Here is a 12,606-nt window from a genome sequence, read left to right as displayed (position 1 = left end):
AAAATGCTGCCATTTGAGACAACAGGGATGGACCTAGAGAGTATTGTGCTAAGTGAAATAAATTAGAGAAAGACAAATACCACATGATCTCACTTATATGTGTAATCTAAAATAAATAAATAAATGAATAAATAAAACAGACTCATAGAGAAGATGATGGTTACCAAAGAGGAGGGAGTAAGGGGATGGGAATTTTAAATAAAAATAATAAAAATTAAAGAAAAAAGACTGCATAAAGAACCATTTTAAAAAAATAAAACAAGCAAGAAGACAAGAACGCTATTCACCATTTTACTAGGACAATTTATAATATGGTTTAACTGTACTCAAAAAAAAGAGTATCCTCAAAAAAATTCACTCTTACATTACAATCTCCATAATTAACAGTTCTTATCTTAAAATTACTCATTGAACAAACAAGCAATTCTTGATTCAATGATTCGTGTTGTGAGGACTCTGACCAATTTAGTAACAATGTGTTCATTCATCCTTTGCATTGCATGGAGTTAACAAATCCACTTCATACTTTAACACATACTTTATATCTTAGTGTTACATCTATTCTATCTATTAGTGTTACTAGTTTAATACTAATAAAATGGGCAAAAGATATTAAATTATGAATGGTTCATTAGGATAAGAAAATGTAATGACACGACCAGGAAATGGAACGCAAATTAGAGTTTTGAAAGAATATTAAGAAACCATCAAGTTTAACCTCCAATCTCTATTAAGACTTATAACCTGTAATTTGTAAGGAACACATAGATCTGTAATAGCATCTCCCAGGTTTTAAAGAACAATGCTCCAAAACCTCACTGCTAACAAAACTGTTAGCTGGAAGCATCTTCTGGTCTGACTGTAGAGAAATAGAGAAAGCAATCACCTCTTCCACACCCTAGAAATGGACAGAACCACAGAGAAAGGTCAACCGGTGCATCACTGACTGCCTCACACGTGATTACCTGGTTAGGAGTCAAAAAGGCAGACTCCTGTCCTCCAGCCAGCTGGACTTCCGGGCACTGTCCAAGGTACACGCCAGCGTAAACAAGTCCTAGGCCTGCTGCGCTCCAAGGACAATGACAGATTTGCACACTAGGCGATGGGGGACGGGCGGGGGGGGGGGGTGGACAGTTACATTTATATCTTTTGTACTACTTTCAAACTCATCTACACTCCTTCTGATTGCAACTCAAATGTCCGTAACTTTTGTTTAGATTCTTTCAATTAGGTACGTACCTCTAAAAACTGGGAACACACATCAGACAAAAAATATAACTGACTTTTCTTGCCTTTAGGTGAGATCACTTAAATTCTTTTAAACTTCTCTTATCCTAACAATTCCTTCTAAGGTAAATACTCAAATTCTCCAAATCCCTTTCAGTTGTAATGTTTCAAGTCAGATAAAGTAGCTCTTTTTCAATGAGTGTGGCTAAATATTGAGAATCAAGAACATACAGGTGTTCCCCCAAAAATGTATACACACTTTAACAGCCGATAACTCACTCAAATTTTCACTCCTTTTCAGGTTTAACTGATTTGAAATAAGGAAGCCAGACTAAGCTTTGAACAAAGGAAATTTATCCTAAAGTGCCCCCTGGACATTTTTTATGGGGGATACATAAAAAATAAAGTTTACAGTACAAAACCAGCAACAGGTGATGAATTGAAGCATCAATACTCAGTAAAATGATTCTTGATGTTTGCAATTCCATTGCTTTCTGTTATCAGCAGTGCCTGGACCAGAACGGTCAACACTTTAAAAACAGTCATTGACAAAAAAAAAAAAAGTATTCATTTCAGTAGATTCTTTTTATGTTAATAAACACGAATTTTGTAAACATTAAAAGTGTGTATACATTTTTAGGGACACCCTGTATTTTAAAATGAAGTTCTTTTCTATTAGAACTCAGGGTACAGCTTATAGTAACAAATGCACATCATAGTAAGAATAGGGTAATAAAGTAGGATGCTCAGGCCCTGGCTGGTTTGGCTCAGTGGATAGCGGGTCGGCCTGCGGACTGAAGGGTCCCAGGTTCGATTTTGGTCAGGGGCACGTGCCTGGGTTGCAGGCTCGGTCCCCAGTAGGGGGCATGCAGGAGGCAGCCAATCAATGATTCCCTCTCATCACTGATGTTTCTCTCCCTCTCTCCTCTCTCAATTCAATAAAAATATATTTAAAAAAAATAAATAAAATAAAATAAAGTAGGATGCCCAAATACCCACTTCTGAATTAACTCAAGTAACTACCCTAGCAGACTGGTTATTTTCTGCCAACTTACCTATCTATAAATAGACTTACTTTTAGATGGACTAAAATATGGCCTGTTGCAGAATCCAAATCTCTATTTCTAGTTACATTTTATCTGAAAGACAAAGTGGAAAGAGATGACAGTATAAGGAACAGCCGGTGCAAAATCCAGAGCAGGAAGGTAAAAGCAGGAAGTTTCCACGGAGAAATCTGAGAAGACGCAGGAAAAAAGCACAGGGGCAATAAACAAAGTCCAACAAGGACAAAGTCAGACGTGATCTTAGTGTGGAGGCGACAACGAGCCACTTAAAGGCAAGAAACTTTATTCTGACTCAGAATATAGGACTGATGTGGGGAATCAGTGCGGGAAGAAAGCCAGGTCAGCCCAAGAACGGCTAAGAGCACCTGGAGAAGAGGGAAGCAGTGCCCACTGGGACGTGAGAGCAAATGCGAGCAGTAGCAGGGAGCTTACAAGATTTCCAATTTTGAGCACAGACAGTAAGAAGCTAAAGGAGTTTATCACTAGTTTAGTTCATCACGAAACCAGTATTACAAGCAATGTTAAAGGAACTTCTTAAGAATAGATAAAAGTATGAGTAAGAAAACACAGGAGCCCAGCCAGCATAGCTTAGCGGTTGAGTGTCAGCCTGTGAACCTGGAGGCTGAGGTTCGATTCCCAGTCAGGGCACATGCCCGGGTTGTGGGCTTGATCCCGATCCCGATCCCCAGTTGAGGGCGTACAGAAGCAGCCAATAAATGATTCTCTCTCATCACTGGTATTTCTCTCTCTCTTCCTCTCTGAAATCAATAAAAATGTATTTTAAAAAAATATATAGGAAAGAAGAAAATTCTCACAAAGACAAACACTTAATAAAAAGCAGTGGATCAACCAACTAGAAAGCTAGAACAGAGGGTTATAGGTCAACACTCAACCACTGAGCCACACCGGCCAGGCAGAAAAGAGATTTCTAGTTAATTATTATAAACACAAAATGCTATGGATAGAGGTATTGTAATATCAAGGTTATAAAAGACGCCAAGACAACTTGAACAAAAGACATCCTAGTTTTCATCAATGCCAATTACATGTCCAGTGCTTCCCACGCGGCTGCTGAGGTGACAGGGGATCGAACACAAGAGGACGTCTGCAATCCCAAAGCACTGGCCGTTCACACTAAGCCGATTTCCAAAACAACAACAACAAACACACAAAAACACCCCACGTATACGCTGCCCTTACCCTTTCTGGTCTGTCTATACTGTGTGTAATCTTTTGTTTATAAGTAGAAATTTGTTTGTTTTTATCTTTTTAGGGCCCACACGAATTATCAGACAAACATGATGCTATTAATAGAAGTTCAAAGAAGTAAAATTTTAAAAAGTCTTATGAAGACATGACCAAACCAGAAAAAGAGAAACACTTATTAGTAAGCAATGGGGAGAACACAACTTGAGAAAAATTGGTTATCAAGTCACCAGAGCAGATGGCCCACAGCCACTTGCTGCCCATGCGGGTCAGCCATCAGCTTAAGGCAATTATTAAAACGCCTGCGTGAAAAACTCAACGGGAAGTAGAAAAGTGGTCCTTTCCACTGAGCACTGTTCTTAAGCTAATAAGTGACAATAAATCAGTTCTCCAAACAGGACTTGAACAAAGCAAAACTGCTTTCAAATACGTTCTTAAGCAGAAATAAATCCCAAGTGCTTAAACGGGAGCCCTAAAGAGTTTGAATTTAGAATTTTTCCCAGGAAAATAGAACTCTCTTCTTCCAAATGTTACACCTTTCTCTGCAAGAACGATTCCATTATGCAGCTCAGTAATGTCATGAGGGGATGTGGGAGAGTAATTCTGAGTAAAAAAGGACCAAGGAAAGCTTTTTGGAAAAAAAAATCTGTACTGCACCTTGGAGGAGGACAGGCCTTATTAGGAAAATAGAGGAAATGGCTCCAAAAAAGCAAGGAGGAGGGAACACAGAATGTGCACCAGGACAAGCCCACTGGGGTAGGCGCCGGGCAAGAGAAGTCAGAGAAGGTACCAAATCACGAGGGACTCTGACTATGTATGTGGCTGACGCACGTTTGGCCTTGCATTTACATAACGGGGAACCTTATAAATTTTTCGGCAAAGGAATAGCAAAGCTGGATTTGTGTGAGGAAGATAACCTGGCAGCAACATACAGGGCAGGACAGAGAGACAGGCAAAAGACACTGCAGAGCCCTAGCCGGTGTGGCTCAGTGGGTAGAACGTCAGCCTGCAGACTGACGGTTGGGGTTCGAGTCCAGTGAAGGGCACATGCCTGGATTTCGGCGCAATCCCCAGTAGGGGGTGTGCAGGAGGCAGCCAATCAATGATTCTCTCTCATCATTGATGTTTATGTATCTCTCCCTCTCCCTTCCTCTCTGAAATCAATAAAAATAAAAAATAATTTAAAAGACACTGCAAAAACTCCAGAAGCAAATTGCTTTGCACATAACTGATGTCCCACAAACTTTTTTTTTAAATTTCTTGCCTGGGAAGAACTGAACTATAAAGCAGCAAAGAATCCGATAATATTGAGAACACTTCTCTTTAATATATTTCATCTCCACAGTAAAGAGTGCATTCATATTCATGCAAATAATCAGGAAAATCTTGTATTTTTTTACTCTTTTTATAAAGATGATTGTGCTTGATTCGGCCGCACATGCATAAAGATGATTAAGAACGGTACTGAAGATGTTGTGTGTTGTAGAAGGTATTGGAAATAAAGACAGCAGTTCTAAAGAAAGGACTGGGCTATTCCTGCTCAGTTCACAACAAAGCACAGCACTGGCCGGTGCCGTAAGCAGGATTCCGTCCCTCAGCGGGAATCCAGAGACCATGCAGCCTGGGGGCGGGGCCCTGGTCTGGATCCCAGCAGTGACTTCGTAGTTACATGGCCTTAAACTGGTTCAACCCTCAGAGGTGGTTTGGGCATAACGATGCTCAGGCAACATGTGCTGTGATGAGACCGGACTTACAAAGCACCTAACCCAGTCCCACAGAGTACAGTAGCAATAATCGGAACAGTTACTGTTATTAGCTGTTGTTATTATTGTAAAAGGACACGGCCATGAGACTAGATTTAGAATAGTCTAAGTCTATGGCAGGTTTTCCATTTTGAAGTTCCTGAGAACTAATTACAAAGTTTCACCTTTTCAGTAAATCTTAGAAATACTTTATGCTTAAGAACAAGTTCATTTTAAAAAGGCTATAGCCTATCTTTGCTGTCATTCGCCTGGTACCAAGTCTGAGATTTATGTTAAAATATTTGTAGCACCGAATGCTGACTTAATAACATAAGAAAACACAGCGGCACGTCTGGCGAAGAGGGCTTGGGGGGAGCCGCGACCACAGGACCCCGCAACCTTGACTCTGTATCTGCCCCGCTCGGTGCCGGCACCGCGGAGAGCTGGGAGGAGCCCAGGGTACGGTGTGGGGACAGGTGTGCCCCGGCCCCCGCCCCTGGGCCCCCGCCCCTCACCCCCCGAGTCCCCAGCGGCGAGCCTCCCTTTGTTTATGCTGCTGACTCGATGCCGAACGATGAGCCCGAGCTGCCTCCCGGATGGGAACAGGCCGAGCCCGAGCGGGGAGGAGGGGATGGCCCCGCGGGGATGGGGCCTCCGCCTTCCGCCCCGGGCGGCCGCCGCACCCTCCGCTGGGCGCGGGGACTCCCCCTCACAGCGTCCGCCCGCCGCCGGCCCCTCCGCGAGGGATCCAGGTGCACCCACCGGGGCGGCACGTCCGTCCGGACTCGCTTTCTTTCGGATTTCAAATGACCCCGGTCAGACGGACCTGCGTGAAAAGGGGCTCCTCTGACGGCTCCGAGAGCGTCGAGAGTTTCCTGAATGTTCCGCGCTCAGAGACTCCGCAGCCGGGGCCCACTCGGAAGGCACAGCGACAGGTGGCGTCGATGGAGGAGGTGAACGCAGGTGCCTGACCAAACCCACCCGCCGGGGAGCCGGCCCCGCGCGGCTACAGGTGAAGGCAGCCGGCCGGGGAGGCGATGCCACGGGGCTCGGGGTTCCTCCGCTCCTCGCGCTCGGACCAGGAGCGGGTCACTGCGCCCCGTTCCACTTTTCACTCTCCAACACCGGCGAGCGCAGCCGGCAGCTTTACTCGCACTTTAAAACCGCCAAGACCGCCGCGGGGGGTCGTCCCGGGCTCCCCGCGGTCCACCCCGAACAAAGGCGGTCGCCCCATACCCGGACTCCGGACCCCGAACCCGCCGTCCGCGCACACACGCCGGGTCACCTCCCTCCGCGGGGCGCCCTCAAACGCCCCTCGCCACTCACCTCCCGCGGGCCGGCGAGTCGGGAGAGCGCGGAGAGCGCGGAGAGCGCGGCGCTGCAGCGGCGGACGCCTCAGGCGACTGACGGGTGACGTCCCCTCCCCCGGGCCGGTCTGCGCGCCGCGGGAAGCAGGCCAGGCAGGGGCACTGGGGGAGGCCGGCGCGCGCCCCCCGCCCCGGGCCCCGCCCCCGGCCGGTCACGTGAGCCAGCGCTCCCAGGGCTCCCCTCGCCGCCCCGCCGCTCGCACGCCGCCGGGGGTCTCGCAGTGCCGCCCGCCCCTCCCGTTCCCTCTGCGCCTGCGCCGAGCGCCAGGCGCTCCCATTCAAACCGACAACGCCCCGCGTCTTTCGGACCAGCCAATGGCAGGCGCGGGGGGCGGGCGGAGGCGTGGCTTGCGTGTCCGAGCCGGACTGGGGAGAGGGGACTGGGGAGAGGAGAGGGGAGAGGGAGTGGGGAGAAGGGAGAGGGGACGTGGGAAGCGGGGAAGGGGGACGTGGTCCTTCCCGCTCCAGGACCTGCCCGCGGCCGCCCAGGCCAAGTTGCTTTCCTGCCTTCTTCTTCCAACACGAATGGGTGGGCGGAGCGACCAGCATCGTCCAGGAAGAGTTCAGAGCGGGTCCGGCCAGACCCTTTAAACGATGGGCGCCCCAAGCCAGTGCCTCCTGCCCCAGGCTCGTCCAGGCCCGAGAGCGAGCACGCAGCGGGCTCCGCGGGTTAAGAAAGGGGCTCTGTGCGGGGACGGGGGGCCGAGGAGGGGAACAAGGCGGCTCCGTGCTGGAGGCGCTCCCAGTCCTGAAAAAGCAAACTCCGCGGCCCCCGGGAAACCGGGCGGCAGCTTTCCTCGGTTACAGGCTGCCACGCTCCAAAGACACCGGGAGGAACTCTTCCTCCCATGCACTTCCTCTCCAGAGCAAGTTAATTTTTTTGAAAAGGTCTGTCTGTTCTCCTTCGTAAAAATACCAAGACTAAAGTTCTCCGGGCCAAAGAATCTATTTCTCATCTATTTCTCCACCGAAATGACATTTAAATGTTCCTACTGCTGAAGGATATGTTAAAGAAACCCCCGTTTCAGCGTCTCTTTGAATATGGTCAGAACCACTGATCCAAACACCGTTTCTCTTTTTAGGAGCGCCTTATGGCAAATACAACTTTGGCATCAAACTAGACTTACATTTGAGGTCCACCTCGGCCACTTACTGGCTGACTGACCTTGAACAAGTCGTCACCTTTCCTCTTTATCCTGTTTCCTCAACTGCAAAACACAAATAACAAATCTTCTTTCCGTAGGGTGGTTGCACAATAAAGGGTGCCTATTATTATTACCAACAACTGCCTTTAATATCAGGCCCTTAAAGACACCTGAATGAGCTGACTGTGCTGTCTCAGAGGCAGATGAAGATTCCTTCTTACTCATAAGTGCTCTGCGTGCTGATCCCAAAGCCTCGAAGGAAGTGCACTCTGTCAAGTTCAGCATGTCCCCATGAATCAGGACTTGCCACTTGCAAGTCTTCTCAGATGCATGTGGCTTTCTATCACTCATATTATCTCCATCTCAAGTTGAATTGCCTTTTAAATGATGTGTTTAAAGGTGCAAATCAGATCATGTCAATCTCCTACTTGAAAAACTATAGCGGCCTCACCTTTGGTTTAAAATAAAATCCAAGTTCCCTCCCATGGCCCACCAAGCCCTGGGTCACCTGGTCCTGCTCACCTCTCTCTGCTCCTGCATTTCCCTGTCCCCTCCACACACAGGACGTCTCAGGCCCTAACAGACCGAGCCTCAGGGTTCTCTCTCTCAGGGCCTCTTCCCTGGCAGCTCCCTCTGCCTAGTTCCCCCCGGCCTCTTTCAATGGCTGGCTTCGTTTCAGCCCTCAGCTTTCAGCTTATTCATTACAATATCCAGCAAGTATTTGGAGTCTGCTACGTGTCAGGAACTGTTCTGGGTGCTGGGAACACAGTAATGAGCCAGACAGAGCCCAGCCCCTGCTCTCATGGAGTTCAAGAAAAATAACAAGAAAAAATGTCTGGTTGTGAGAGGTATCACGCGGAGAAGTCAAAGTAGAGTGAAGTGATAGTGGGTGACTGAGGGTCAAGGTAGGAAAGGCCACTCTGAGAGGATGGGGCTCACGCTGAGATTTGAAGTATAAGAAGGCGTCATCTTCCAAGCAAAGCTCAGGGGAGAGCACATTAGGCAGAGGGCATGGCTAATGCAAAGTCCTGTGAGGACATGCTCTGTGGGGCTGAGAACCTGGGCGACAGCCACGTGCCTTAAGTGAAGTGAGGGAGAGGAGAGCGTTCCCGGTAAGGTCACGCCAAATCCTCAGGCCTTCGCAAGCCAGGGTCATGAGTTTGGGCTTTCTTTTCTAAATGTTATAGTTGCCAATGGACGATTTTAAGCGTGGGAATATCTTCATTTGTGTATATTTTTAAAAGCACATTCTGAAATAAATCCAGAATTTGAGACAGTCTACGTGACAACTAGCCCAGACTCACTCTTTGTAAACATTATTGTCATGAAAAGAAACAAACCAAAAACGATGAATCTTGATGGAGTCCTGAATCAGAGAGAGAGAGCTGGGGGGAGGGAAAGAAGGGGAGGGAAAGGAAGGGAACCATAAAAGTCATTTTAAGGAACAATTGGGGAAGTTTGAATATAGACTGTATATTAGATGAGATTATGAAATCACTTAGTTTTCTTACATGTGACACGGAATTATGTTTCTGTAGGCGAATGTCTTTATTTTTAGGAAAGGCAAGCTGAAATATTTCAGGCAAGCTGAACATATAAAAAAGATTAAATATTTCAGAAAGCACCGTGAATTCTGCAACTTACATTCAAACGGTTCAGCAAAAGTGAGAAAAATACTTAATAATTGAGTCTAGTTGAAGATGGATGCGGATATAGCAAGTATATACTGCCGATGGAACAACAATCAGGCTGACAGGTGAGTTTGCAGCTGCAAAACATTAGGCCAGAGAAGAAAATCTTTGATATGGTCAGAGAAAATGACTGTCAGCCTTGAATCATTTAACCAGTGGGAATATCCTTCAGAAACAAGAGTGAAAGAAAGCCATTTTCAGGTCAACAAAAACTGTCATTAGAGAAATTAACTGCAGTACAGCCACGCAGTGGATATAGCTATGAAAACAGGTATTTATTTCAAAGTTCTTAATACCATGGGAAATGCTCTTGATACTAAAATTTTTTAAAAGCATGTTGCAAAACTATATTATTACAAGCCCAGCTATGCAAAAACGTTTAATAAGCACTAGAAAGAATTCTACTGAAGCATTCTGACGCTACACTTTTCTCTCCTTTCCACATTCTCTACAATAAGCAGAAAAACAGAAAGCAGTAACAGAGTTTAAAAACTAAGAAGAAAATGACCGTGGGTTTGTCTGTTCCCCATAAGTGGGCCTCTGTCCCTTCCTTGGGGTGGCTTTGTAGACAAACGACTGAGCTAGGAAACAGGACTGGGTGCCTCGGGGTGAGGCGATAACAGAGAGGGTAGGGGCCTGGCGGGGTGAGGGACTCTGTCCTGCGCTGGGGTGACTAACCGTCCCCGACTGAGAGGGCCCCAGGATGCGGACAGCCCACCTTAAATCCGGGACAGGAGCTGGTAAGGGCAGGCGAGCAGGGCAACCCTTCCGGGCTTGCGGGTCACAGGAGGAGGTGGACGAAGCTGATGAGAAAGCAGCAAGTAGTTGAGGGCTTGGCCGGGAAGCAGCCCGTGTCCTCCGCAGGCGGACACTCCCACGGCTGTCAGCCGGCCTGGGGCGGCCTGGGACCAGCGGTCAGGGCTTCCCATTCACGTGGGGGCATGTGGGAAAGAAGTTGCGCAATGAGACCTGTTCCGGCCTCTTCATTCCAAACATCACTTAGGAGGGCGGGATGCTGGGGAGGGAAGTGAGGCTCTCATGACTCCCCACGGGTCTCGCTTCTGAGAGTCTGTCTGCCTTTAGGACAGGATGCGCACGGGGACGCCCTCCTCTGAAGATAATAACCACCCACTGCTTTATGACGCTATTGTCAGTGTTAATTATGGGATTGCACATGTGCCCAGAGGTGCCTTTTGACAGGCAGAGCATACACATCACCACTGTATCCCTCCGAATTCCTTCTACCTGAGTGGGAGACTCCACCTCAGATGGCTGTCACTGGCCCTTCCCAAATTATTATTATTTTTTTTTCATCAGCAGGACTTGGGTAGGACCCTGACCTCAGAGGCATAAAGAACAAAGCAAGTGCTTTAGAGGGGCCTCACCTCCCGGTTAGCTCAGTGGTTAGCTCAGGCTCCTTCCAAGAAGCCGGGGCAGCCCTCCGCAGGCACTTGCTAGCACGCCCGGTGGGGGAGTTTAGGAGGGGACGCTGCAGAGAACAGTGGAGCTTTTAGGAATACTGAGTCATGCGACCATGTTAGTGTCTATAAATTCACTTCATTGCTTCTCACCACCCTTTCCAACTGGCCACCCCCTGACCACAGGCATTCCTTAAGGCATCCTCTAGATTTTTTTTTTCCTAATGCAAGAATAGACTTTTCCCCCAAATCATAGCTTTTAGAAATCATCTTGAGGAGCATAGATCAGGCATCGATGTATATAATATGTTTGACATTTTATTCCTTATATTTTTCTTATTCTATCATTTAAGTCAATGCTCTTCCTTTCGGCTGGGGGTGGAAGGCAGGGGAGAGAAGGGTCAGACTTTGGTGAAGGAGAAAGAATGTTCCTAAAAGACTCTGCTCTTAGCTCTAGGCACAGGTTGCCAAACTTAGGCTAGAAAGTGAGGGAAGGGACAAAGTCCTTTTAAAAACTACATTTCTTTAAAGCAGTGTTTTAAAATTTGTCATTAGAAGTATTCTTAGAAAATCACTTGGCAATTTTTATAACATTGATTTTTATTTGCAAGAAGTGTAAAAATTGTTTACATTAAAAAAGAAAGAGAGAAAAGAAAATCAATTGGCAAGAGTTTTCTAAATGTTCCCATGGCTTCCATAGCAATGAGACAGTCACTGAGATGTAGGGTGACTATGGGGTGAAGTCAGTGGGAAAAGTGGCCAAAAAGACAGCGCTGACCCCCAAAGGGCAAGAAAAACAGGCGAAGGCTGCTGGTCCCACACCACCAAGAAGCTTCTCCAAATGCTGGTTTGCTCACAGTTTCGAAGGTTCTTCTGTTCTGACTTGTAAAACAGTTTCGGGATACATAATGAGTAACAGCTGGTCATCAACTCGCACGCACTCCAGCAGGCCCACCTCGCCGGAGAGACCGGCGATAAATAATAGATCCCGGCTCTCCCATGTGCTGCCCGGCAGTGTCTCCCTTCTGCCGCTCAGCAGGCACAGGCTGACGCCACCCTGGCTGGCATGTGGTTACAGTCACAGACCTGCTGGGGTGGGCGCCCGTATTTCTGAGATAGAGTTCGCTGATAGGATTACGGGAGCGTCGCCAAACGCAGTCACTGCACAGGGAGGCCGTATAACGTTACCCTTGAAAATATTTTAATCTAGAAACACCATCCACTGGATACAAAACCCACCGACACCTGGCCGCTGGGTGTGGCCTCACGCACACAATCCTGAGACCTCTCCTGTTTGCTTTCATGGGTGAATGGAAATCCTGAGCTAGGAATAGAGGGGGAGAATTTGAAAATGAAAGCAGTCACACTAAGTGTTTCTGAATGCTCCTAAAAGATAAATGACGCGCCGGTCCCATCAGCAGTCCCCTCTGCGTCTCCAAAGCCGGTTTCTTGCAGTTGAGGGAAGGCAGGAGCAGACCCGCCGGGCTCTGCAGCTGAGTCTCTGTGCTCTTGTCCCACTGCCGAGCACCTCCCACTCCTGAAGGGAGGACCGTGGTTTGGAGTTGAAGGACTGACTGCTCCTCTGTGTTCCAAGGCCCTGCGACCGGTTCCCTCGGGCGACCAGAGCCCCCGGGAGGTGAGTTTCTGTCGCTGCTGCCAGTGGTCTGCCCATGTGTGTTGACTGAGGGGGTGCCGCGGTCACACACTTAAAGCCCCTGGCTGTAGTCTGTCCACGCCCTTATGGCC

General features: G+C 47.7%; 1 protein-coding gene across 4 annotated transcripts in view; it reads right to left on the bottom strand.

The window, feature by feature from the left end:
* Positions 1-7,128, bottom strand: part of GPSM2 (G protein signaling modulator 2) — a 33,939-nt gene extending 26,811 nt beyond the window's left edge. The window contains exon 1 of one of the 4 annotated variants that reach the window (XM_054711654.1): positions 7,078-7,128. The gene's annotated coding sequence lies outside the window, so the exon portion shown is untranslated. Of the gene's footprint in view, positions 1-2,302; positions 2,367-6,565; positions 6,607-7,077 lie in introns of those variants that run through there. The other 3 variants (XM_008147100.3, XM_054711655.1, XM_054711653.1) reach the window with 3 other exon arrangements.
* Between the last annotated feature and the right edge of the window lie 5,478 nt (positions 7,129-12,606).

This window comes from Eptesicus fuscus, chromosome 22 (assembly GCF_027574615.1).
Source record: "Eptesicus fuscus isolate TK198812 chromosome 22, DD_ASM_mEF_20220401, whole genome shotgun sequence".
NCBI classification, from domain to species: Eukaryota; Metazoa; Chordata; class Mammalia; order Chiroptera; family Vespertilionidae; genus Eptesicus; species Eptesicus fuscus.
Note: the sequence above shows the minus strand (reverse complement) of the source record. Positions and strands in the feature narration are given on the sequence as shown.